The sequence below is a fragment of the Hibiscus syriacus genome, unplaced genomic scaffold (genome assembly GCF_006381635.1).
Source record: "Hibiscus syriacus cultivar Baekdansim isolate YM2019G1 unplaced genomic scaffold, ASM638163v2 tig00004355_pilon, whole genome shotgun sequence".
In the NCBI taxonomy this organism is placed as follows: Eukaryota; Viridiplantae; Streptophyta; class Magnoliopsida; order Malvales; family Malvaceae; genus Hibiscus; species Hibiscus syriacus.
This window is the reverse complement of record NW_024062011.1, coordinates 1,307,198-1,317,233: the sequence shown is the minus strand read 5'-3', so window position 1 is coordinate 1,317,233 and position 10,036 is coordinate 1,307,198. Positions and strand designations below refer to the sequence as shown.

General features: G+C 37.8%; 1 pseudogene; it reads right to left on the bottom strand.

Moving 5' to 3' along the window:
• Positions 1-2,157: 2,157 nt before the first annotated feature.
• Positions 2,158-4,732, bottom strand: LOC120193405 (annotated as a pseudogene).
• Between the last annotated feature and the right edge of the window lie 5,304 nt (positions 4,733-10,036).

Genomic DNA, 10,036 nt, shown 5'->3' with positions numbered 1-10,036 from the left:
ATTTTCTACAAAAAAACAATAAACATACCAAGTTAGATATACCAAAAATTACACTATCAAGATATACCAAAAACAAAACAATAAACATAAATAGTAGTTTATTCTTGAAACTAAAATTTGCAACACTGTTTTTGTCTTTTGGTTAAAATGAAAATCGCAACGAGATAATGAGAATCGCAACGCGGAAATGACTATCGCAACGAGAGAATCGCAACGCGAAATGACTATCGCGACCAGACAATCGCAACGCGAAATGAAAATCGCAACCGCGAAATAAAAATCGCAACGCGAAATGAAAATCGCAACGCGAAATGAAAATCGCAATGCGATTTTGGTTTCGCGTTGCGATTTTTATTTCGCGTTGCGATAGTTATTTCCGCGTTGCGATTTTCATTCTCGAAACTATTCTTCTTCTGCATTACTTCAACCAAAAGACAAAGCAAAGACAAATACTAACTTCACAGGCTAAACAGTTTAGCAGTATTGGCAGCAATCGAATGAATTTAATAAGAAATCTAAGTGAAATGGTTAATCTATTATTGAAATTACCAGTAAACTTATCATCAATCTCAATATGAAAAACCTAAAATAATGCAAAAATTTCAAAATAAAAATAAAAAAAAAAACTAACCATCGGAGGTTGATTTTCCATTTCTGAATGATTGTGAGGGATTTTTGACTGTGAATGGTTGTGAGGGATTTCGCCGGCGATGGGGACGGAAATCTTCGGAGATGGGTACGGATTTCGCCGTAGAGAGTGAGAGATGGAGATGGGACTGAGTGTTGTGTTTTTGGGTTTGAGGTTATAAGTTGCGATTACTGTGGACGGTTCATTTTCCGATTTATTAAGAAAAAATACGTGTTTGGAATTTGAAAAAACGTGTTAATACGAATGGCGCTATGTAAATCGCGTTGCGAAAGTCAGTATCGCGTTGCGAAAGTAAGTATCTCGTTGCGATTTTTTATTATCGCATTGCGATAGTAAGTATCGCATTGCGATTTTCCCAATTCGCGTTGCGATTTACTTATTCGCATTGCGATTTTCCCAATTCGCGTTGCGATTTACTTATTCGCATTGCGAATTGGGAAAATCGCAACGATACTGTAGACCATCGCAACGTGATTTTCAACTATCGCATTGCGAAAATGCAACGCGAATTTGCGATAATGGAGATCGCGTTGCGAATTAGCGATCGCATTGCGATTTTGTTGGTCATTTTGGCAAATCCGGAAAAAGTTGGTTAAAATCGTATATTATATGGGATTTTTGGTCACTGAGGTTATTTTCTCTTACATTTATTACATATTTGACTATACTTTATGAAAGTTAATTTACTGATTTTACTATTTTGAATAAAATATATTTGATAAATAACAATACGATGAAAAAAAATTGGCATATAAGATATAATTTTTTTTTCAAATAAGGTGTTTTGTTATCATATTATTGAAAGTGTATGATCATAATAATATAATTTTTTTAAGGACGTTTAAATTATTTGATAACCTTTGCAACATAACTAGTTATTTTTATTATCGTACATACATAAAGTATAAGAAAGACGCTGTATAATTCATACGACTTTTAAAAATCATCGTATATTTCAAATGTCTTCTAATGTATACCATAATAATATTTTATTTAAAAAAATACTTTTTCAACACATTATCCCAAAAAATGTATCAAATATATTTAAACAGACAATTAAACTAAGAACATCGAAATATTTCTTCACAACTAAAAAGCCAAATCCTTGTACAACGTTCACGAGATCTTAAAATTCGGTGAATAAATTACGATTTAGAAACAATGTTTATAACACATTGTTTGTAGATTAAAAAAACACCTTAAAAATAATTATTGATATTATTATTTTATAATTTAATTTATACTACTCTTAAAATACAATTTCAAGTTCTCGAATATTATATTTAAAAGTAATTAAAAAATCATATCCCTTCCTATGTTCAAATATGTGGGAAAAATTCGAGAAATAAAATTAAACGTAGCCGTGTTAGACACATAAAAACTCATTCTGATTCTAGATTAAAACTAAATGCAATCTACAGAAAACAAAGATCAACACAAGCTAAACGAAGAGACTCGATCAAACCCAAAGGGCAGTGGAAAAACTCTTTAGCCAAAAGTATTGGCCATCAAAATCCATTGAAACTTTCTATGAAAACTTCCCATTCCGTCAACTTTTGATGCAATTTGTTAGCTTTTTGTTTCATTCCGGCATTGATTACACCTCTGATTATAGTCGAATACTCCTCCGGTTTACTCCAATTTGAGACCATCATTTCCAGCACTTGTATCGCCAAATCTACCTTATCGATTTTACACAATTCAAGTACTACCATTTTATAACCACTAGTTCCAACCCTGTGTTTCCGATCCGCCATGACCTTTAGTATCCCTCTAGCTCCCTCTACTTGATTCGACCTGCAAAATCCCCAAACTAAGCAACGATGAGTTATGTCATCAGGACTGATCCCTTCTTCTAACATCCGATTGTATAATCCCATTGCTTTCTCCATATAACCGGTTCTAGTACATCCATCGATCACAGTATTATAAGTAATCAAACCTGGGGAGCACCTGCTCCCACTTAAAATTTGAAGTAGTTGAAGAGCCTCTTCCGCCATTCCTTCTTTAGAAAGAACACCAAGCAGTGTATTATAAGTAACAATGTCCGGGGAACAGTTTTGAGAAACCATCTGATCAAAGATGTTGATGGCACGGTCCAAAAGTCCGTGTTTACACAAACCATTTATCAGCATATTGTAAGTAACCACAGTTGGAGGATGTGAAGTTTCCTTCATGATCGCTACTATCTCATCGGCTTCATCCCAACACCCATGATTACAGAGAGAATGGATCATGGTATTGTATGTTACAGCATTTGGCTCCAAGCCATAAGATATAATATTGTAAATGACTAAAGCAGCATCATCTTATTTCCCCTATTTGCAAGTTAAATTAACAAGGGAGTTGTAGGTAACCATATCAGGATAACATCCTTCTATCGCCATATCATGTAATACTTCCATTGCCCGAGCAGTTCCACCATGCTTGCAGACTAGTTCAATGAGAATCGTATAGGTGATTAGATATGGGGGGCATCCCTTTCTCAATTGATCCTTCCAAAACCCGACAGCCTGGTCAAAAATCCCATTATCGAACATGCAGCGTATTACTGTATTGTAAGAAATCACATCCGGAGGGCAACCACTCAAGCTCATGTCTTCCAAAAGATCAAAAGCAGATCGTATCCGTCCTTTCTTACAAAGCCCACAAACCATCATGTTATATGTAATATTATCAGGGATCCCACCAGACATGATCATAATCTGAAGAACTTTGTTGGCTTAATCGAGCTCATTTACCTTTACAAAGCCCCTTATCAAGTTTATGCAAGAAGGGAAATGGGGAATTTGATTCTGACGTGCCATAATTTCTATCAGCCGTGATGCATCATTTAGTTTCCCGTTGCTGCATAAGTTTTGAAGAATATCATTGTTCGTTTCCTTGTCATTTCTAACAAAAGATCCATCTAAAGCAGATGTCAAAGGATTCAGAAGCTTTTTTGAATTTATTTGCTCTTTGGATTTTCTCTTAGCACTCACATTCGAATCCTTTGAATTCAGACATTCATCCCGATCAAATTCATCCGTGTCAATACAAGGACTTCTCTGCAGTCCTCTGCACACTAAAGATACTGCCTCTCTTTCCAAACCATTATCGACCCTCCATGGCACGCAAGAGTGAATTCTATGACTACATTTGTTCGAACAAGTTAAACGAGAAGTAGACACTTTTACTATTGAGCACTTCAGAGAGCTACAACCCAATCCATGTTGTTTTGAACCCCACTGCATGCCATGAAAATAGCAAATCTCAACTGGAGAGTTATGAAGGGTAATTGTGTATCCCATTTTCTGATCACTTATTTAAAGACTATATCTTCAAAAAAAAAACCCTGCACTTATGACTTAAGAAGTCAACTATAGGCAATTCCCGGCACAAACAAAACAAATCCTCCCACTTTGTCTGCTGGTCAAATCTAGAACAAGCATCAAAGCTGCAACAGTAGAAGCAAGCAACATCAAAACCATGGACTCCTATACCAAAAAAGAAAACCCCATGAATTTGCATAGATACGTTTATGAAGAATAAGAATGAGCAAAACGTGATTAGATAATGCAAAACCCTAAACCCAAAGCTACCCTATCCTAAAGTTAAAACAGCCAAAGTCTGCTGGGGGGAAAGGGCAATGAAAAAAGAAGAAGAAAAGTCTCAAGGTTCCAAGTTTTAAATTCCCCAAAAGCGTTATAATTCTTCATTTAAGGCATACATGCTAAGGAACATAAGAAACCAGAAGGTTTACATTGTTAAAAGTAAAGAATAAAATAAAAAAAAAGCAAAGCAAAGAACCCAATTCACATAATTCGAAAACCATAAACAACTTACATCAGATATATTCACAGAAGAGAAAATAATCCAAAAGCTTCAAATTCAATAACCCATTTCCGGTAATTCAACCCATTCACCATTTACACCTTCATAACATCCCAATCAACGAAAGAATGAAAAAGAAAAGAAAGATTTTCAACAACCCACAAAAAGAAAAAGAGCCTTACCTGAATAGCAATTCAAAGCTTTAACTCGAACACGGAATTGACAAAACAAAGGATTGGAAAAAGGAAATTACGCTTTAGCAACCTCATTACCTGCATAAGATAACGAATGCCCAAAGGTGTCGTCTTTGTAAGGAATAGCGGGCTGAATCAATGGGCTTAGATAAATATACATTTAAAATTTTAATTTAGGAAAATATTTAATAATCCATCATTTGATGCATAAATATTAGATGGGGTGTTTTTCCCGAAAAATCACCGGTGATCGGTATGTTTACTGATTTAACACCGGTCAGATTATATTTTCCGATCTAACACTCGTAACAGTAAAATGCGCCCCTGAACAGCGCTATATGCTAATTTGGCGCCACGTGGGGGTATAGCGCGCCCTGTACCGTGCTATACGCTGACATGGATTACACGTGTGTATAGCGCGCCCCTGATCCGCACTATACCCCTACGCGTATAGTGCGGATCAGGGGCCGCGCTATACTCCACGTAAGGGTGAATTATATTTAACGCGGTCTCTGGTCCGTGCTATATCTTTTATCTGAATAATTATATATAGCGCGGTGCAGGTACCGCGCCTTATATGGTTATAAATACACTCCTCCGCCGGTTAAATTTCTCACATCTCCTCGCATCTCTCCTCTCAACTTATAAATTAATACAACAATTTCGTCAACGAATAATAATTCTGGCAATCTTCTCATATTTGATTTAGAAGTTCGTGCGATTTTTCGTTATAAGGTAATTTTGTTATAATTTTTTAATTATACTTATTGTTTATTATCATTATTTGAAAAATATTATACTAATTATTTTCAATTAATTTTTATGTTTGTAAAATTAAAAAGCGGGAGCATACGTCGATTTCGAGAAAGATTCATGTTGGAAGTAGTAGAAGAATGTCGTCATTGCAGTACAGATTTCCAACATCATTGTTGTCATTAACTTATACAGCATTCGAACTTTTGAACAATGATGATGTTCAAATGACGGTTGGAGCTCAAAGTAATTATTCAGACGTCGTTTTTGAGATGTATGCATATTTTGTTCAAGTGCGTACTGTTCGGGGTCAATCATTAAGCTCCCACTATGGGCTGGCTGAACAAGTTGATCAAGTTGACAGCCTGACTACAGTAATGTGTAATGATTTTAATGCCATAATGGGGAGACATTCATCCGCAACTCCTTACGATATGTACCGAGGTGGGTCCACGAACAATCCGTATGGTAACACCTCGTCCAGTTCAAGGGGAATACATTCATCTGTAAATTTCTTTGACCTTAATATGGAGATGTCATCGACGCAACAATCTGTGCAGTTTCCATTTGACACGATGGCTTCAAGCTCCAGGGGGAGGCATTCGATTGCGAGCTTTTTCGATCTCAATGTCGATATACCTTCTAGTTCAAGGGGAAGACATGCAAGTAGTAGGTTCTTCGACCTAAATATGGAGCGCATGGAGGAACCATCATCTCCACCAGAAGAACCGCTTCGTGAGCCTGGTGCGGATGGTGCTGAGACCGGACTATTCATTCACCCAGAATCACCGTAATTCGACTCCGATGATGATGATGTAGATGAAGTTCCAGGAAATGTGACACAAATTGACCCTCCTGCACACATGTATGAAGCTGATTATGGTGCAATGTACGGGCCAGAATTTGCGGATATGCCTCATCTCGGTGACTATGGATATTACTTATCAATAAATAATGGTGAGTTATTTTTAGGCATGGAGTTTTCAAGCAAAGAAGAAGCGATGATGGCTATCAAAAATTACAATATTCGTAATTCTGTTCAGTCCAGAATCAATCAATCAACGACCGAAAAATATGTATGCTACTGTGCCCAACGCAAAAACGGATGCAATTGGATGGTTCGCGTATCGAAAATGAAGAGGAAAAACAACATATGGGAACTAACAGTATACAACAGTCCTCACACATGTTGTGTTGGAGGGGTCAACCAAGATCATCTCAACTTGGACTCTGAAATGATATGCCAAACCATCATGCCCATGGTAAAAGTAAGCTCTCATATAGCTGTTGCAGTGTTGATTTAAGCTATACAATCGCAGTATGGGTGCACTGTCTCCTATAAAAAAGCTTGGTTGGCAAAACAAAATGCCATTGTCAAACTTCATGGCGAATGTGATGCATCTTACAACGAACTTCCAGGTTGGTTTAGGTTGGTGCGGACGTTGAATCCTGGGACAATTGTGGACTTCGAAACCTCCTATGCATACCATAATGATCGATTTCTTCGCGATCGAAGCCAATTCTACCGGGTTTTTTGGAGTTACCCACAGTGCGTTAATGCTGCCAAATACTGCAAGCCTGTGGTCCAGATCGACGAGACTTTTTTGTATGAAAAATACAAGCAAGTTTTATTATTGGCAGTTGTCCAAGATGGCAATCGCAACATTCTTCCAATTGCTTTTGCTCTTGTCGAAGGAGAAGATACAGATTCTTGGGCTTTTTTCCTCCGAAATTTACGTGCACATATTATCACGAGGGAAAACATTTGTGTCATTTCAGATCGCGGAGCTGGGATCAAAGCAGCAATAGAGTCTTTGGGTCCAATGTGGCAATCACCCTTTGTCCAACATAGGTATTGTCTTCGACACATTGTTGCGAACTATCATGGAAGGTACAAGAAGAATGATGAGCGTCAATTAATTGTGCGCATGGGTAAGTGAACGCAAGTTAGTAAGTTATACATTTTTTGATCATTTTAATTTTGCAAAGAAAGCAAGTTAGTAAGTTATACATTTTTTGATCAGGTTACGAACTACTTTCTCGAACGTTTGAATCAATGCTTCAAGATTTGCGGGCGAGGAAGGATACGATTATATCAGCCTCATCGATAAAGAAATGTGGACGAACGCATATGATGATGGATATCGATATGGACACATGATGACCAACTTGGCTGAGGCAATCAATTCAACCTTAAAGGGTGCACGTCACTTACCTGTAGTAGCTTTGGTAAAAACTATATATTTTCGTTTGGGGGCACTTTTTGCGAAGCTCGGGGGACAAGCTCAAACCTGGATGCAAGGCGGTCATGTCTATCACCCTAGATTAGTTGCAGATCTACAGAAAAAAATTGCTGCATCAAATGGAATGTCTGTAACAAGCTTCTCTAGAAGGCATGAAATGTTTCGTGTCACAGAGTTGTCGCGACCTCTTCAAGGGATTGAAACTGTGTCGTTAAGAGTAAATCTAAGGGACAGAACGTGCGATTGCGGGTTTTTTCAAGCTCTGAAGTATCCATGCTCTCATGTGATAGCAGCTTGCTCGCATACACGTCAAGACTATAACCATTTTGTGGATCCCGTATACCTATTATCTGAAGTTTTTAAGGTATACGAATTTGAGTTTCCCCTCATAGGTAATGACAAAGACCCTGATGAGGTTCAAGATTGGCTTTCGATTGTACCAAATATGAGTTTATTGAGGGAGCTTGGTCGTCCAAAATCCAATCGAATTCATTGCGATATGGATATTCGAGAAAAATCTAGAGAAGACAGAAGATGTGGGCATTGTAGAAACCTAGGACACACTAGAAAAACATGTCCACTTTTGTTGTCATCAAGTAACAATTGATGAGGGAATGATATATTTGTTTATCAAATAATAATTCTTGTATTTTTAATTTGCATTTAATTCAAGTTAATATCATTCAATAATCGCTGATGAAGATTAAAAAAATGAACACAATCATTAAATTTTATCAAACTAATAACAATTTGGTATTTAAATACAACAAACTTACAATAAGAATTAAATGGTAAATGATAACCAAATTACAATTACTGATATTAAATGGTAATAAACAAAATTAACTGAAATATATTAAAAAAAGTCCAACAAATTTAACAAAATAAAGTAAGTATTAAATGAGAAATAATAAAAAATTACAATTAAAACAAAATAAAGTAAATACAAATATAATAAAAAAATCTATCGATGCCTGCGTCGCGAATGTGTTCCGCAGGGCGGTGACTGTTGGTCTCGAGGAGGATTTCTTCGTATCACTGGTTCTGACTCCTCGCTGTCATCGTCTTCGTCGTCGTCATCCTGAGCAGGTACATTAGGTTGATGAGGAGCTGATGACGATGAAGCACCTCCATAGAATAAGGACCCTGGAGGTGTATGACTGACTATCCCACCGGCCTGTGAAAACTGGGAAAACTGGAAAAATCCAGACATCGTTGAGTGTGAAAACTATACAGGAGGTGTATGTGGTGCGACCATGGGTGATGAGGCTGAACCTGCCAAATATCCAGTATATGAACCCTAAGTTAGATCTACAAACATAGACCCATAATAGCCTCCAGGAGGAGTCATCTGTGACGGTGGCGGCGGCGGGGTCATAAAACCAGGTGAAGGCAGTGACAGCGGGCATCTGGTAATGGAAAGGAAATGGCGGCATCATATGTGGCTGCGACATCATAAATGGTTGCGGTGGCTGCTGTGAATGTCCTGCTGGTGCAGCTGAGGATGAACCGGAAGCACCTGCTCTCCGTCCACCAGTCGGGGGACGATGGTGCTGTGTCGGTAAACGTCTCTGTCGACGTCGTGGAAAGGTCTGCCCTCGTGCATCTTCGGGAAGTAGAAACGGTTTCCCGTTACTGTTGAACCACTCATAATAATCCTCATCATACATCAAGAAGTCAGTAAAAATGGGCTCTCTACGTGGAAGGCGCCGATGTCGATCATCCTACAACACGACCCACTCATGATGCCTCACCAGCCAATCTGTATCTGTCTTGCCGCGTCTATCTAAGCTATGTAACTCGTCCATATTGCGAGGTTCTTCCGGAATTGGTTGAAAACAACCAAACTGCCGGAGCACGCGATCAGTGGAATGCCACTCGACGGTCGCATAACAGATCAGAGGGACCATCGCCATCCAAACATCTGATGAACCCCTCAACTCAGGTGGGATCACCGCCCTCACATCATCAGTAGAATATGGCACCCATTCAAACTAAAACAAATAATATATAATTTTTATCAAAATAATAATCTAATTATATAACTATAATCTAAAATCGATTTTTAAACATTAAAATTCATACCTGTGTGCCAGCCTTCTGATCAATTAACACCTTATTTTTTTCTAAATCATCAGGTAGCTCCTGATGATTTTTCCTATCAGTAGACCACCTATTCAAGGAAAAAATATTATTATACGCTGTATAAAATTATTAATATACAAAATCAGTTTTATAATTACCTCAGAAGTAGTGGAAATACCAATGTGTTCTTCACAACGGGACATAAAAAGGGCAATCGATACCATGCCCAAGAGACTACAGCAGTAGGAGATATCCGCCGATAGCATTACGCCTGTAGTCAGTGGCTCCACATATCTCTC